The sequence below is a fragment of the Vulpes vulpes genome, chromosome 2 (assembly GCF_048418805.1).
Source record: "Vulpes vulpes isolate BD-2025 chromosome 2, VulVul3, whole genome shotgun sequence".
Lineage (NCBI taxonomy): Eukaryota > Metazoa > Chordata > Mammalia > Carnivora > Canidae > Vulpes > Vulpes vulpes.
The window spans coordinates 106,610,892-106,628,603 of NC_132781.1; the positions used below are offsets into that span (position 1 = coordinate 106,610,892).

The 17,712-nt window shown below is 39.9% G+C and overlaps 1 long non-coding RNA gene across 1 annotated transcript in view; it reads left to right on the forward strand.

Annotated features, from left to right (window-relative positions):
* Positions 1-16,779, forward strand: part of LOC140597919 (uncharacterized) — a 40,483-nt gene extending 23,704 nt beyond the window's left edge. Inside the window, exon 2 of the long non-coding RNA XR_011999956.1 lies at positions 13,102-16,779. This is a non-coding gene — a long non-coding RNA (uncharacterized lncRNA). The remainder of the gene's footprint in view (positions 1-13,101) is intronic.
* Positions 16,780-17,712: the final 933 nt, after the last annotated feature.

Below are 17,712 nucleotides of genomic sequence, written 5' to 3' on the forward strand. Positions count from 1 at the left end.
ACACGTAGATGTGCTGTATCTGGCATGGTACATTTGCATCTTAGTGGAAGAAATCCCAACTCAAATGACTAAAGAAAGTACAGCTTTTATTACTGAAAAGCCTGGAGTCAGGGCAGGCTTTGCTCAAAGGTGTACCAAAGACCAACTCTTTGTGTGTCACCTCTCTGCTTTTCACAGTGTCATTTTGTTTTAAAGGCTAGCTCCCCCAGTCACCACATGGCCACCAGGGCTTCAAGCTTTCCCATCCTCATTTAGCTGGAGGAGAGAGAGAGGCAGAGAGGAAACAGTATTTCTTTTCCATCAGAACAAGTCTTGGACTTTTGTTACCATGATATACAAAGAAGGAGATGGAACTACTCTACTTGGCTTGACAAGTTAGATCCTACCTCTGGGGCTGGATGTGAGGCCATCCTATTCACAACATATTGCTGTTTATCAGTGCAGGGGCACAATGAATTCAGGGGAGGCTCAATGTCTAAAACATATACATTTCAGAAATTACTTGGATTCACTTTCCCTTTAAAATATTTGATATGAAAAAATTTATTAGTTGAATTCAAGGTACCTGAAATTTTATATGGGTGAGGAGAATGTTGAACATTTGGAAAACAGCTAACAAAATACTTTCTTTGTTATCAAAATGGAAAAGTTGAATGTACTTTTTTCTTGTTTGAGAAGCAATAAAATGTTCTCCTTATCACTGAAGAGTATATGTGAAGTAAAAAAATTGGAATAAACTAAAAAGTCAGTCATTTAAATACTTAACCTTATCCCTTCATCCCGTTGCTTTCCTCTGATTTTTCTTCCATCCATCCACACAATAACTATAACATGGATGTGAGGAAACTAAAAAAGCATTCTATTTTACCTTTAGTAAGTACTGAATAATTACAATGGCTCTCTATGATAAATGCATAAGTTCCTTCTATGTGTTGTGAATCTTCCTAAGCATCAACAAGTCTGAGGAAGATCTGCCCACAGTTAAGGTGTGGGCATCAGGAGGAAGAACTTACATTGTAATGGGATTTTATTTTATTTTAAAAATTTTTATTTATTTATTCATGAGAGACACAGAGAGAAGGCATAGAGAAAAGTAGGCTCCCTGCGGGAAGCCTGATGCAGGACTGGATCCCGGAACCCCAGGATCATGCCCTGAGCCAAAGGCAGACACCCAACCGTTGAGCCACCCAGGTGTCCCTGTAATGGGATTTTAAACTCCCATTCCCAACTTCTAGTTTCTGTCACCATCCTCAATTGTAGCAAATAGCAGAACTTGATTGTTGTCCGTGTGCATGTGTTTGTGTATGTGTGTATGTATTTGTGTGCATGCATGCAGACATCTATTACCATTCTTTTCATTGCTACCCTTTCGATAATGTCATAAGTAGGTTTTGAATAAGAGTCAGCTTTGTACTTTGGAAGCACTCATACTTTATTAAAATTATACTTGGACTGATAAAAATTGCCTGCTCTTAAAATTTTCTTTTATATTATATTGTTTGAATGGCTAAGTTTTCATAAGCCTTATCCATCCCATCTTAGAATCGTCAACAGACGATTGTACTGTCACACACAAGGAGGTACCCCAACACATGATGAGGTTATACAATATGGCACAAATCTAGTTCCACTGGAGTTAGATGTTTATCTCCTATATCAAACTCTTATTACTAACAATGCAAGGTTTACTAGATGCTATGTGTCTCAGGATCTGCACTTGTCCCTGGAGAGGAGGTAAAACTCATCTCTGAAATTTTTGTAAGTGGAATGGGACAGGGAAATCTTGGAGTGTAAAGCTGGGTCTATTCCAGGCTCTCTGTTCCTTCCAGGGACACAGGGTCAGGGTGGTTTAGAGGGCCACCTTTGAAGAGACGAGTGAGGAGCCAAAGGAAAGAAACTCTGACGTCATGGAGATTTGATGAGCAGTAAGTTCAGTCCCTTTTTCCAGGCATCACTTTCCAGGCTGCAGCAAAAACAGGAAGGAAGGATGCCCTCTCAGACCAGAGTGAATGGGTCTGTGTCTGCAGGAGTCAACTGCATTAGCAGATGGGATATCGGGAAACCTGCAGCCTGGGAATGACATCAACCTGAAATGGAAAAACCCACCATGGCCCTGTAAATATTAAAATAGGAAGACTGGTGGGTATTTAAAAAAAAAAAAACATTTGGAACCCAGAGCTAGAGATGAGGTGGATTAAATCTCTCTTCTAATTCCTTTCACTGTTTTTGTAACCTCTTTCTCTTACCAACCACTGGGGAAAAGCTTCTGGTCTTAGTAACAAGTCTTTACCTTCTTTGGAGGTGGAGGTAGGAGCATAGGGCAGGTAGACTTCAGTCTAAATATGTTATAAACTTCTCTGAAGAACCTGACCCTTCCTTGCCCTCTTGTCCCTGCAGCTCTCAGAGCCAAAGGCTAGGGCATATGGATACCCAGAGACAACTCTGGGGGGTAATTGGGAATGGTCTATAGAACTATCAATGTTCTAGGACTTTCCATATTTTCAAAGGGTTAGCATATCAGGTCACTCCACTTGGTTTTCTTCCCTTAAGAACTACTCAATGCTTAATATCCCAGTCTTGCAGACTTTCTTTTTCACTAGTGGTTTCTCAGTCTTGACTGGTAAGCTCAAAAAGAGATGCAGAAGACAAATTGTCAAAAAGAGATGCAGAAGACAAATTGCTCAGCCCCTTGCAGGACAAGGGCCATGTATCAGAAATTACATAAAAACTGAATGGTTTCCCATAATGTCCTCTAGTTTTAATTGCAAAGAGTTTCTTTAAAAATCCTCATTTATGGATTTGCTTTGGAACATTCTCTTGGGAAGACTTGGGGGTGGAGGAGTCTCTGTGTTTAGATTCAACCTTTCCCCAGAGATCATAATGAGGAAGTAAGGGAGCAGATGTGCACATCCCATCTGCCCAGCTGAGGCCTGTCATCTTCCTCATTCTCATTACCTAGCGGATGTCCAACAGTTTGGGGCCCATCCCTTAGCAGATGTGCTGACACAGAAATAATGCATTAGGCAGATTTGTTCCTAATATTTGCAGGACTGGAGTAAAAATAAAAACAAGTCTGAGGCCAAGTTCCCTTTTTGTGCCACTCCTGATTCTGTCTTGTACCTTCAGGGGTCACTATCACATGCATTTGTACTTCTCAGCCTGCAGGTTCCAATGCTGTCCCATCCTTCCCCCAAAGAGTTACCCTCTGAACCCTCTTCCTGACTGGAAATACACACATCTGCTATTTGGTCCTTCAGTACTACAGACTTGAGGAAGAAAGTTTTCCACCTAGGATGGTCTAGTCAGGGAATTCCTGGGTCCCAAGAACCTGCAGCATGATCTAGAAGGGGAGAGGTGCTAAGTGGGCACATCTCTTGGCCTAGGACTCCTTGAGTAGAATTCTCTAGAGCAAAGTGCTACTGGCAGAGACCCTGGATGCCTGGGTCTAAGGGCTGGATTCAGGGTCCTCTGCATGCAATGATTCCTCCCGTAACACATTCAGTTTCATGATATCCCTGGGACAATAACAGCAAAAGTCATATTCTGTGTTTGTACTTTTCTTAGACTTGAGTGTTGTCATCTTTGATAGTTTTAGAGTGCTTTAAAAGTGCTCTTCCAGGGAATTCTATTTTTTATGGAATTTTAAATTTTTTATGCTTTTCCATTCTGATTCAGTTCCCTTGGTTTGCACTGTTGGTTCACAGCCTTGGGAGCTCCCCAAACGACATCCAAAACTGGTCTCCATACATGGAGGGCAAGGAGAGACTAAAGAAAGAAGCAGACCTCTCCAGATTGGCAGTTGGCCATTTTAATAAGCAAAGGAGCTTATGTACATGGCTTGTCTTGATGGCCACAAGAAGAATAAATCTCCCACCCATGAACTAGCACCTTTAGAGTTTATATAAAGGCCTTAATTGGGGTTCAGTTGCATATACAGTCAAGATAATCTAAATAACACATTGCTCATTGCTCTCTCAAGGTTGTATCCTTGAAGTGGCTCCTAGTGCAGCAACAGTGCGAAGAATGCACATTCCAAAGATAGGGGAGGGTTGAGGAGCCTCTGATTGCCCACGTCCAGTTCTTAGGTCAGCTTATGGTCATATCCTCTTGATGATCTCCTCCAACATCTCAGATGTCCTATATTCCAAGATGTGGCTCAGGGGAGTAGTTTTCAGGGGAGGATGCATTTAGAAGACATTTGTGAATGAGAACCATTTAAATTCCATAAGAAAGGCCTTGGAGATGCTACCAATGGATTTTCATATTAGCTTTGCCTTCAAATTGTTCTCCTGGCCCCCGGTGGCTTTTCCTAGATTGTTCTCCTTATTTGAGCTATTGACTCATCTTTCTTTCTGAGTTCCCAAGTACCTTGGCTCTTCAGGATGATCACTGTGGTGCCTCACCCATAACTGGCTTCCATGACTGGCTTCCATAATGGGATTAGACTTTTCTTTTTCCAAGCTGTCTTCTTCCTTATCTTAGATTTAATTCCCTAAAGGTCTACTACTGTGGATGTGTCAGTGGCTGTTAATGATTCCTCCCACAACACATGGGGCATTGTCATACGTAGTTTTGGAACTACGCATTGTTTCAAAGACATTACTGCTACTGATTTTAGGCACTGCAGTGTATTGATACAGAGTATATTACTGGAGAGGGTGGGCCCTTGGTACCTCTGCTCCCTGGGATGTTAGAAGCCCATGGTGAGGGATCCCTGGGTGGCTCAGTGGTTTAGCACCTGCCTTTGGCCTAGGGCGGGATCCTGGGGTCCCAGGATCAGGTACCGCGTTGGGCTCCCGGCATGAAGCCTGCTTCTCCCTCCTCCTGTGTCTCTGCCTCTCTCACTCTCTCTCATAAATAAATAAATAAATAAATAAATAAATAAATAAATACTTAAAAAAAAAAGCCCATGGTGATAAATTACCCAGATAAATATTGGTATATTGTAACTGCTATCCTTCTGACTCATTTCACATCTCTATAAAGACCTCACTAAGACTAGGATATGAACTTTGGTCATGCCTCAGTTCTAATAAGGCCACTACATTATTCATTTTTCCAGGGAGTGAGGGTGCTAGTGCCAGGGAAAATTATTGTATGATGAAGTATGTTTTTTACTTACTTAACAGACTAGCTCACAATCTAGTTTTGATCGACAGAGTAGATTTTAACCAGGAAGAAATGAGGCACTAGTATCTCAGAAGTCAGGTTGATTGAAGGGGGAAGAGGGGATTGGCAGAGGAATGTCAAAACACAAGGATCTCATTGAGATGTGCTGAGTAAACAGTGCATTAGATCATGTGAGCAGGGAAAGACTTCACTCACCAGCCACACTGAAGTGTCACTCAGGTGACAAGTCCTCAGACAAACTGGCTTCCAAGAGGCTGACAGATCACATGGTCTGTCTGGGCTTTTGTTTCTTCTTAAATGGCATTGTTCCCTGGCTCACAAATATAGCCATTCTACCTCAGCGATTCATTCTTCCCAGAAAGGCTGGCTGGAACCAAACTCCAGCTCTCTTGTAGCCTTTAACAGGTCTCATCTGGCCCTAAACTCTAGGCATGCCACGGAATACACAGGCTCTGACTCTACAACAAGCATTCAGGATTTTTTTCTTTTTTAAAGAAAGGTTACTCCAGATCCCAAAGGTATAATCAGATCTATTCTTAACCTTGCTTTGAGGAAGGACAGGGGTAAAATTCAGGCCAGCTGGCACTTGAGCAAGCAGGTTATGCAGTCCCACTTGGTCCTGCTAAGACTTTGATGCCCCTGGAATTTTACCTGGTCTTCTTTTGCATTGTATCTTGGTTAAATGCTACTCTACCTTTGAAACCTGTGGGATCAGACTCTAGATGTTACTACTTGCACCACTGCTGTTGTAGCCCTGGAATGCAAATTTTGCCTAATGGCCACCGTTTTCAGTTCCATCTATCTAAAGTGCAAGCTTCCCATTCAAAGTCTTGGAGAAGACGGTCCATTTCATTGCAGGAAGTCAGACTAGAGCCTTTGCCACAGCTACAAGAGATGGATAGTGAGTTGCTGGTATCTTCAGCATCAAGAGTGTGAGGTAGGCTCTGCCTCCCACTAAGAGTCAGAAATTCTCCAGACATGGGAGGAAGGTTCAGATACTGGGTGGCCAAAAAGAATAACAGATGTCCACTACCCTTTGTCAGATCTTGTCTTGACCCCCATGTACTTATTCCCAGCTTGAAGACATTCATTCATCCAACATACATTTATCAAGCACTTGTTAGGAAGCAGGCACTGTATCTACTTTTTATGGGTAGGGATGGGGAATATATAGGTAAATGAGAATGATGTTCTTCTCAAGTAGCCCCCTATCTAGTTGGGAAGGCAGACAAAACTGAAAATAAGAAAAGAACAATAGGTGTTTGATATAAGTAAGCACTGGGGTACCTAATCAGAGGATCTGACACATAAATGAAATCTTGAAAGACAGGTGGAACTGCCAGGGCAAAGGTGGGTGAGGGTGTTTCAGAAAAAAAAAATTTCACTACAGCTGCATATGGTGACATGGAGGAGCCTGGTGGGGCATAGGGGTGGAGTGACAGGCAGAACAGATCATGAAGCTTTGCATGCCTTACTGAGGAGTTTGCATTTTAGACTGAAGATCATAGAGAATTACTGGGGAATTTTAAGGAAACATCACTTTATCATGGGAAATTAGTTGCCAGTTAAGGAGACCACTTAGGAAGTTCCTATAAAAACTGAGGGAATAAATAATGATAGATTCATGAATGATATAATTAAGGAGATGCTTTGGAGAGAGAATTGATAGGACTTGATAACTGATTAAATGTGGTATTTATAAGAGAAGGAGAAGTTATAGATGATTTGCAGCTTAATGGGCTGGGCAATTGTGGGGAAAGTGATGTTACAGATTTGGGAGGGAGAGGATGTGTCTGAATTTGGACATGTTGAGTTTGAGGTGCCTATGAGGCACTAGAGTAAAGATGGCTAAGGAGGCAAAGGAATGTGTAGATCTAAACTTTAGGAGGGTAGGTTAAACCAGAGATAGAGTTTGGAAACTGTTATTGTCTTGGGCATTGTTGAAGTCATAGAGCAGCTGGATCAGTAGGGAGAATCTGAGCAGATGGATGAAGGAGGTCCAAGGATACCACATGGGCATGGACCACAGCATTTCAAGAACAGAGTAAAGAGACCCTGTGAAGAACTGGAGAGGGGTCAAACTAACAGAGGAAGAAAGAAAACCAGAAGAGTATGAAAGCCAAAGGAAGAGACACTTTTAAGTGGGAGGGAGTAGAAAGGTCAAGAGACAGAGGACTAAAAACTGTACAATTGGTTTCGGTAAAAGACATCTTTAGTGACCTTCAAGAAAGTTGTTTCACTGCAAGAACTACAATGAATGTAGGAGAGGAGGATGATTAAACAGTGGAGATGAGAAATGTAGACTATTCTCCAGTAAATTTGATTATGAAAGAGAAAGAGATAGAGATTGAGAGAGAGAGAATGCAGGAGCTAAGGAGTTATATAAAATCCAGGGAGGAATTGCTAAAATTTGGCCAATGAACCAATCCAGCATTATATTACCTGGCCAAATGCTCATCTCTGAATGCATGTAGTATACTGTTCCTCTTCATTTTCTCTCTCATGATTCAGCCAAGGGTGAAAGGAGAAACAACACATCCAGCATTTTAAAAATATTTAGTGAGCACCTACCATATTCCAGGCACTGTTTTAGGTTCAGCAATGAACAAAATCGATAGTAGCTGCTATTTTCATTAAATCAAGGTGGTCTCAGGGGGAGTGTAATAAGTAAGTAAATTATATAGTATGTTAGTGATAAAGTGCTAAGGAATAAAAGAAAAATCAGGTAAGGGTGACTGGGAGTACCTATTGGGCAACATGCGTTTGACATGTTATACAGTCTGGTCAGAGTAGGCTTCACTGAGAAGTGACATTTGAGCAAAACCCTGAAAGTGAGTCAAGTCCAGGAAAACTTCTTAACTGTCCCTGGACAGGTAGCAGAAATCAAAGAATGGAAGATCACAGTGCCAGTGGTTCTACTGACTCAAGAAGACCACCACTGACACAGGTGCTCCTTTTCATTCCCAAGTCTCAGCAGCAATGTATCTTTATTCAACTAATATGTTTTGGGCAGTGATTTTTATGTCTTTAAATTTTTGTTTTTAAGGGAAATTAGTGAAATATCCTTTTCAATGGAAATTTTATTTGAAACACCAATACATAAAATATACAAAAACAGCCATTCTGGGATTCAAAGCTCCCCTTGTTGCCCAATCAGTCTCCCTGGGAAACTGCATCACAGTGCTAGGTCTCTAAATCTGAGGAGCTTCTATTCAGGTCAAGCCTCTCCTTGTTGATTAAACTATGTCTTTATTCAAAGACACCCTTCCCACGTTACTCAATCCTTATGGTGCATATATCTTTGTATTTCATGGACTCAGTTCTTTTTTTGGGGGGAAAGAGAAGAGCTCTTGGTGGGCTTTTTAACCTATCTCTCTAAACATAAACATCAGTTTATTAAACTAAAGTCATTAACAAAAAAGAAGAGATCATTTTGGTTGCCTACAGGGAGAGTTCTTAATTACAACCAAGATCAATAATGTACTTTATTAGCATTACCTGATGTCAAAACACACATTGAGCCTGGTGCTGAAATCCAGGTTCTTTTCATTGTCCAAGCTTCTTTGGAGAAACAGTTAAAACATTGCTCATAGATGATTCTGTAGCACCTGTTAGGTCATACAAAACTTATTCAGAAAGTTGGGCAGTTACGTGTGGAAAGAAGAAGGGAGGAAGAATAATATCAACTTGTCATAAGAAAAGAACTAACAGTGCTGGGATCTGGGTTTAAAGAAACTAGTGGGCTTTCAGGAATTATATTTAAAGGGGACTCTTCTCATGGAGTCTGTGTTTGGAGGCAGAGGGTACCCCCTGGTTTTTCTGGAGATAAAGAGATTGACATCTTTCTCCATTTCAGTTTGCTTTTCCTAACAGACTTTTTTTTGTCTGTTGTAGGCTAGTGTGGCAATCAAACTGGATGCTGTCTTGCCTAAAACACAGAGCTCCTCTCCTCCTTTGTTCCCTCCTGCCCTCTAGGGGTGGGGCAGACAATCGTCTCTTACAAGCTCACTCTCCTTCCACCTCCAGATCAGGGCCTGGTGGAGGCATCACTACTCTGACACTGTAAGCCTCCTCCATTTCTTGATATCTGGCTTTTGCCTTGTTCCTTGGGACTGTCTTGACAGTTTCTTCAATACTTTGGCTCCCATCTTGCTCTTTCCATTCTCCATTCTCTAGTTCAGAGTCTCACCCCTGACTGGGCACCCTGGTTCTGGCTGGCATATTGTCTGCATTTCTCTAATCACCAAAGTCATGGGGAAACTGACCATAGTGCTGCCTGTTGTTGGGAAATCGTCACATCCCATGCTGCCTGCTGTTGGGGTACAATTGAGTCTTGTCACAGTTTTCTCATGTCATTTCCCGGCCACTAAACCAGATTCATCTCAAGACCTCTTAGAATTTTTTTTCTTTAGAGAGAGAAAGAAAGAGCAAGCCAGGGTGGGGAGGGGGAGAGGGAGAGAATCTTAAACAGGCTCCAAGCTCAGTATAAAGCCCAACGCAGAGCCTGACATGGGACTCCCATCTCATGACTCTGAGATCATGACCTGAGCCAAAGTCAAGAGCCAGACATTTAATCAAGTGAACCACCCAGGCACCCCTTAGAGCTTTTTAAAATCACAAGTGACAGAAAACTAACCTAAGCTTGCTTAAGCTAAAAAGAAGATGTATTGACTTGTAGCTTATTTTTTACAGCAATTTTAGGTTTTCAAAGCAGAAAGTAAAGAGTCTCCATATACCATCTCTTACACCATCTATCCCCTGAGTAGTTTTCTCTATTATTAATATCTTATATTAGTATGGTACATTTATAACAACTGATGAGCCAATATTGATACAATAACTAAGTCCATAGTTTATCTTAGGGTTCATTCTCTGTACAGTATATTCTGTGGGTTTTGACAAATATACAATGGGACATATCCACCAATATAATGTCACACAGAATATTTTCACTGCACTAAAAATGCCCTGTGCTACACCTATTCATACCTTCCTTTCTCCCCCCGACTTGAGCCCTTTTATAGTTTTGCCCTTTCCAAAATGTGATATAGTTGGAATAATACAGGATATAAGCTTTTAGCCGATTCATATTAGCTTCTTTCAATTAACAATATGCACTTAAGTTTCCTCCATGACTTTTTGTGACTCCATGGCTTATTTATTTTATATCTGAAAAATAGTCCATTGAATAGATGTACCATAGTTCATTTATCCATTTATCTATTAAAGAAAATTTTGTTTGTTTCCAATTTGGGGCAATTATGAATAAAACTGCCATAGACATTCATGTGCAGGTTTTTGTGTGAACATTTTTTTAACTCATTTGGGTAAATGAACAAAATTACTAGATTGAACAGTAAGATTACGTTCAGCTTTTTAAGAAACAACCAAATTGTCCTACAAGATGGCTAGCTGTACCAGTTTGCATTCCCAGCAATGAGTGTGTTTTTGTTGCTCCTCATCTTTGTCAGCATTTGCTGGTGTCAGTGTTTTGGATTTTGGCTAGTTAGTTGAATAGTCTAAAAGACAGACTAACTTTAGGCCTAGCTGGATGTCAAACAATGTTATCAAGACTCTGCCTTTTTCTTTTCATCTCTCAGCTTTCCTTTCCACTAGGCCAGTCCTATTTTCTTGCAGGGATTTACCTTGTGGTATCTCTCAATAACTTTGCATTACATACTTAAGATTCCAAGTCCAGCATAAGGAGGATAGTTCTTTCCTAGTCATTCTAGAAAAAGTCCTATAACTTGAATCATGTATCCCTGAAATAATCCCTGTGGCCAGAAGAATGCAATCTTTTTCTTTTATTCATTCATATTGAGCACCTACTATGTGGCAGGCACTGTTCTAAGCACTGAAGATGTTTGATCAGGTCCAAGTCACATATTTCAGGATTAAAATCTATCCTTTATCCAAATCATATGAGTTAGGAGCTGAGGAGGTCAGGTTGCCCAAGGTGCTATTGCCAGAAGAAAGCTGGCTGGATCATGAATGCTAGGCAGGCAAACTGCTAAGTATACCATTCCCAGTGGGTGATTATAGTTCTTTGCCCTGACTCATTCCACTTTCTCCAAATCTGATAGTTACGTGGCTCCTTTCTGGCCAAATCCTGAGGTAGGTAGGACACTATGGCAGATTGATACTTTTGCCATTGAAAGGGGGAAGCTGTTTCCCCTCCCCCCCTTTTAAATATTTTATTTATTTATTTATTTATTTATTTATTTATTCATTCATTCATTCATTCATTCATTCATTCATTCAGGAGAGACAGAGAGAAGCAGAGACACAGGCAGAGGGAAAAGCAGATTCCCTGTGGGAGCCCAATGTGGGACTTGATCCCAGGACCCTGGGATCATGACCTGAGCCAAAGGCAGATGCTCCACGCACTGGGCCACTCAGGTGCCCCTTCCTCTCCCTTTGAATCTGGATTCCTCTGTGATTACTTTAATAGGTATAATAGTAACATTCTACTTTAGGGTATGGCTTCTAAGAGTACTAGCAGGTTTGTCTTGGTCTTTTGGAAGCTACCTGCCATGTTAGAAGTACAAATAATGACACCACCATGCTGGAGGAAGTCTAAGCCATACAAAGGGGCCCAAGTAGATGAGAAGCTATACGGAGAGAGACTCCAGACATATGGGTAAGAAGGCCATTTTGGAAGGGTATCCACTAGCCCCAGTCACCCCCAGCTGATGCATGTGGGTCAGGGCTAAAGAGCCCATTCTAAGCCCTTTCCAAATTTGTGACTCCACAATTGTGAGCAAAATAAATAGTTGCTTTAAGCCATGAGCTTTGGGGTTGCTTGTTACACAGCAATAATATCCAGAATAGACAGCAACTAGTATAACAATACGATCAACTGAAACTTAGCACACCAACCCATTCAGTCCCAAACATTTGCTAGTTTTAATGTTCGGACAGTCAGCAGTCACTAGTCCTACAGGCAGTCCTTTGGGTGCTACTGACCTAATTTTGTATTTTTGTATCTAACCTCCTTTTTTCAAATGGTGTGTGACATGCTTCAGGCTACCCAGAAATAGGCTACCACTGGGAATCCTAAGGGAATGTTTTGAAGCTGAAAGGGTCCTGAGAGACCATCTCATTTTATAGATAAGATCTGAGCAGACTAAGGAGGTTAAGGGGTGTGGCTGTGGTCAAGAGAAATAGCCTAGCCTGGAATCCAAGAAAACCATCACATCACTTTCTAGTTAACAATCAATTCTCTGTACAAATGCATGAGCTCAGTGGTAGTGTGGATAACTTTGTCTTTCCCTAACTCTGCCTCCCAACAAACTCACTATTCTCACTGTTTTATCTCATCTAATTTAAGACTGTTTTCAAACAACGTGGGCTCTGGAGTCAGATGTAGATTCAGGTCCAGATTCAGCCACTTATTACCTCTGTAATAAGTTAATTACATTTCCTGTGTTTCTGCTTCTTCAGCTGCAGAATGGGGAAAACTTCTTCCCTGTCATTCTATATTTGTATGTGTAAATATTATTAATTTCCAGTGAGGTTTTATGTGTAAACTGTTTCTCATAATACTAGCACATGATAAATGTTCCACAGTGGTGGCACTAGCTGCTGCTGAATGTCAGGAGAATTAAGCTTCCAGAGATAAAGCTTTTGTCCATGAACAAGTCATGTTCCAAGACGTTAGGCAAGTTTTACAACATCACTATCAATCCATGGTGTAAATTACATTTTCAGATGGAGAAAAAAGATAAGCTAAGGCAATGAACTGGTACCTAGTCTAAGTAAAGCCAATGAGCTAGTTGGAGAGAGCAGAAATCCACAGGGATGGACTGGCCTACTGGCCTGGGGAGCATTTCCAGAGAAGTCTCTTGGTTGGGGAAGATAAATTTATCTTAGAACATTTCCCTGTGGAAATAAAATACTTTCTTTTCTGATGAAAGGAAGTGCTTTCCTTCATTCTCATGTCCTCTTTCCTCTCTCTCCTATTTTCCTCAGATCATCCTGACTCCAACTCTGTAATATACGAAAAAAGAAACCAACCATAGGAGCCAAACAAAAGGGCCTACTGTAAAGCAGAGATGAATGGAGTCTCTCTGTTTTTTCTCAAGAGTTCTGACAAGATCTCTGGCTCCATCGTGCTCTGGGAACTCCTCGGGAATTGCTTTACTGCCTCCTTTATTTCTCCTTTCCTTATTCCTTTGTCCTACTGTGAGTTCAAAGAACTTTATTCTCTTCACTCTCTCTCAGGAAGTGACATCTTTCCCAGGCTGTCAGCAAAGCTACCTGGTGCTGCCTTCCTATTTGAGGGCTGGGGGATGACATTATCAAGGCTCCGATGGATTCCTCTGCAGACTTAAGTTACAACATTCACCCTGTATTCTACTGCCAACATTTCCTATTGCATTCATTTAAAATCTATTTTTAGTTTATCATTTCAACATTACAGCATTAACTACCCTGAAATAATACTGCATGCCGGCGAGTGAAAATAAATCCCAGAAAGAGTTACTCCTGGCTGGAGTTAAAATAAATTTTTGGAAATTATCAGTTAATGATTTATGATGCTTGTACTTAGTAAGGTTTTTAGTATATCTTGGACTTAGAAAATAGCACTGATTTATAGAGCCAGTGAAGGAGAACTGAGTGATAATTGGGCTTGGGGTTTTTATTTTACAGCCAACTTACTGTACTTATATAAAGTATTGTTCAGTTTAGTGGAATAGGAAGAATATACAAATGGATAGTCTTAATCGTGAGTCTATAGGAAAGCTCTCCCAAACAGTTTGGCTTGTCCCTTAGACTGAGTGGGAGTGGGGAGTGGGACTACTCATATCACTGGAGAGCTGAAAATAGGTTGACAAATTTATGGCAAGAAATTATTTCTTTTAATTTCCAGAAGCAACACAGTAGAACATGAATTTTGTACTCTATCATTCATTCATTTAACTATTACCATCTCTTTGCCGTTTCTTTATCCTTCCATTAATTTATCAAACTATTCAACAAATATTTATTGACTAGCGCCAAGTACTGACCACATAAAATACGTTTTTATAGGAAGATTCAATCATGCTACTGAACCACTAGCAGAGCAAGAAAGTCCCAATACTTACTTCTTCAGCTATTTTGGCCTCTATTTCTGATTCAGATGTCAATATAATCTGGATATAAATATTCTTTGGCTGTGTCAAGATTCCACCCCCCTCCCAGTCTCCTCTAAATCATATTTTCTTCCCACATAGCTTCTTCCTTTTACTTTCCAGCCTGGATTCTGGGGTATAACATATCTGGCATTCTCCTGCCAACACCCTCAACATCTTCATTTCCTGCCATCTACCTGGCAGACCCACAACTTGAATTATCCATTTTCTCCAGCTCTACATGTTTCTTTTTTTTTTTTAAGATTTTATTTATTCATGAGAGACACACAGAGAGAGAGAGCGGCAGAGACACAGGCAGAGGGAGAAGCAGGCTCCCTTCCAGGAGCCCCATGTGGGACTTGATCCAGGGACTCCAGGACCATGTCCTGGGCCGAAGGCAGGTGCTAAACCACTGAGCCACCCAGGGATCCACAGGGATGTGAGTTTCTAAGAACCGCTGAAGGAAGTGACAATTGGACCATAACTGTCAATGAAGTAACACATTCATTCTATAAAGCACTAGCATGTAATAAATAAGGCAGATGAATTCCTTGTTCCTGTGGAGCACACATTCTTATGGAGAGACAAACAATAAAAAACAGAATAAAAATAGGATAGCCATAATTTCCCTACAGAGAACTATATTACATTACTGTAAAATCTAGTGACCAAATGGCTATACCAAATTCAGGGTTCAGAGAAGGCCTCTCAGATGTAGTGACTTTTGGGTTGAAATCTGAATGAACAGAAGGAGTCAATCATGCAAAGATCAGAGGACTAGTACTCTTAGCTATGGAATAGAATTGATACCAATGCCCTGGGAATGAGCTTTGTGTACTCAAAAAGAAAGTTCAGAGGCAGCTGGAACACCATGCACAAGAGATAAAGTTTCAGAGGTAGGTAGTGGCCAGATGAAAAAACAGGGGTGTGTAACTCAGGAAAAGAGTTTATAGACTTTATTGGAAATTTGGGGGAAAAAAGGTTTTAGGCAAATGAATGATATGATCTGACTTTTCTAAAACCTTAGCTGCTATGCAGAGAAGGAATTAAGGACAAAAGTAATGGGGTAAAAGGTAAGATAAGAGTTGTATCTGGAGCTTGAACAATTAGATAGGTAGCGGTAGTATTTATGATATGGGGAAATTCAAGAAAGATAACTTTTAAGGGGAAATATCAAGGATCTCTTATGACAGCAGTTCTACTTCTATGAAAATATCCAATAGAAATGAATGCTTATAGCTACTAAGAGACATATGAGAATGTTCACAGCAGCTTTATTAATAATAATCCAAATGGTAGTTAAACTAAATGGCCATCAACAGGAGTATGTATAAATATATTGTGATATATTCAAACATAGAATGCACAATAAAAACAGCAATGAAAAAGATTATACAACTTATATATATATACAACAACCTGAAAGAATCCCATAGACATGTTGAGTGAAAGAAGCCAGACCCAATTTATAAGAAGTTCAAGAACAGGCAAATTTAATCAATGCTTATAGGAATCATAAAAGTGATTACTTCTGGAGAGGTAGAAAGAGGTACTGACTAGGGAGAAGTGTGAAGGAATATTCTGGTCTGATGGAAATATCTGAATCCAGGTAGTGGCTCTACAGGGGCATAATTCATCAAGTTACACACTTGATTTGTATAACTATATAAACTACACTTCATTTTAAAACATACTCTTTTTGGGCCATGTTAAGTTTAAGATACTCATTAGGCATCCAAAGATGTCAAGTAATCAACTGGATGTAGAAGTCTGTATTCCAGTAAGATGGCAGGGTTGGAAACAGAGATTCCAGTAAAGTTAACTTTAATGAGGTATAATTTATATATGGTAAGAGTCACCCATTTTAAGTGTACAATTTAATGATTTATTTTAATATTTTTAAATTTAAATTCAATTTGCCACCACCCAGTGCTCATCCCATCAAGTGCCCTCCTCAAGTGCCTGTCACCCAGTTACCCCATTCCCCCACTTACCCTCCCCATCTGCAACACTTTGTTTTGCAGTTATGAGTCTCTAATGGTTTGTCTTTCTCTCTAAAGTTTACCCAAGTTGCATAACCGCAGTCCAGTTTTAGAACACTTCCATAACCATAGTAAGATCCCTCATGCCCATTTACATTAACCTATGTTCCCACTGTTAGCCTCAGGCAACCACTAATCTATTTATGTATTTGTCTTTTCTGGACATTTCCATATAATATGTGGTCTTCTGTGTCTGGCATCTTTCACTTAGCATGATATTTTTGAAGTTCACTAATGTAACATATAACAATAATATCAATACTTAATTCTTTTTTTATTGTTGAATAGTATTCCATTGCATTGAAATGCCACATTGTTTATCCATTCAACAGTTTATAGACATTTGTTTCTACTTTTTGGCTCTTATGAATAATGCTGCTATGAACATTCACATACAAATCTTTATATGAATGTATGTTTTCATTTCTTTTGGGTTGATGATACCTATGAGTGGAATTGCTGGATAAAATAAACTTACATTTAACTTTTCAGGAAACTGTCAAGCTGTTTTTCAAAGTAGTTGCACCATTTTTTATTCACACCAGTAATGTATGAGCATTCCAACTTCTTCCAATGCCAATACTTGTTAATGTACATCTTTTTTTTTTATTACAGTTATCCTTCCTAATGGGTATAGGCTGGTATCTCATTGTGGTTTTAATTTGTACTTTCATAATGATCAGTGATATATTGCACATGTCTTCACAGAAAATAAAGATTTGAGGATTGTGAGCACAGAAATATTATTAAATATTAAAAATGTTAAGATACTAAAAATCACAGAGCTGAATGAGATCACCCAAGAAGTGTGTAACTAGAGAAGAGAAAGTGGCAAGGACAGAGCAATGAATTCCCCAACATGTTAAGGGTCAGGTAGAGGAGAATACCAAAAGTCACTGAAAAGGAATGACTGAAGAATCTAGAGGACAATTTCCTTAGCCTTCTAAAAGGTCTCCAGTCTTTCAGTGCATTCTTCCTACACCACTGAATTATTCCTTGTGAAATATAAATCTGACCATATCTGTCTCTCCTTAAAAATCAACATCAAATTCCTTAGTATGGCAATGTAAGGTTTCCCACCATCTGGTCACACATCTACAGCTCTATCTCTTGCTACACACACACACAAACATTCTAGGCTACAGTACCAACCACTAAACCACACCCAAGAGTATTTTGCTCCTTTGTGCTTTTTTGGTTTTGCACATATACGTCCTTCTGGTGGGGCCTATCCTGTTCATTGTCATCTTGTTCCATTCCTCACACTTAACATAGTTACTGGCAAATGGTTTGCACTCAGAAATATTTAATAACTAGTTTAACAGACTTAACATTGAATAAAAATAGTGAATGTGGGTACAGGACTTGCATTCTAATTTTAAAATTTTCTTGGATTTTAAAAAATTTTACTATCAGTAAAATTT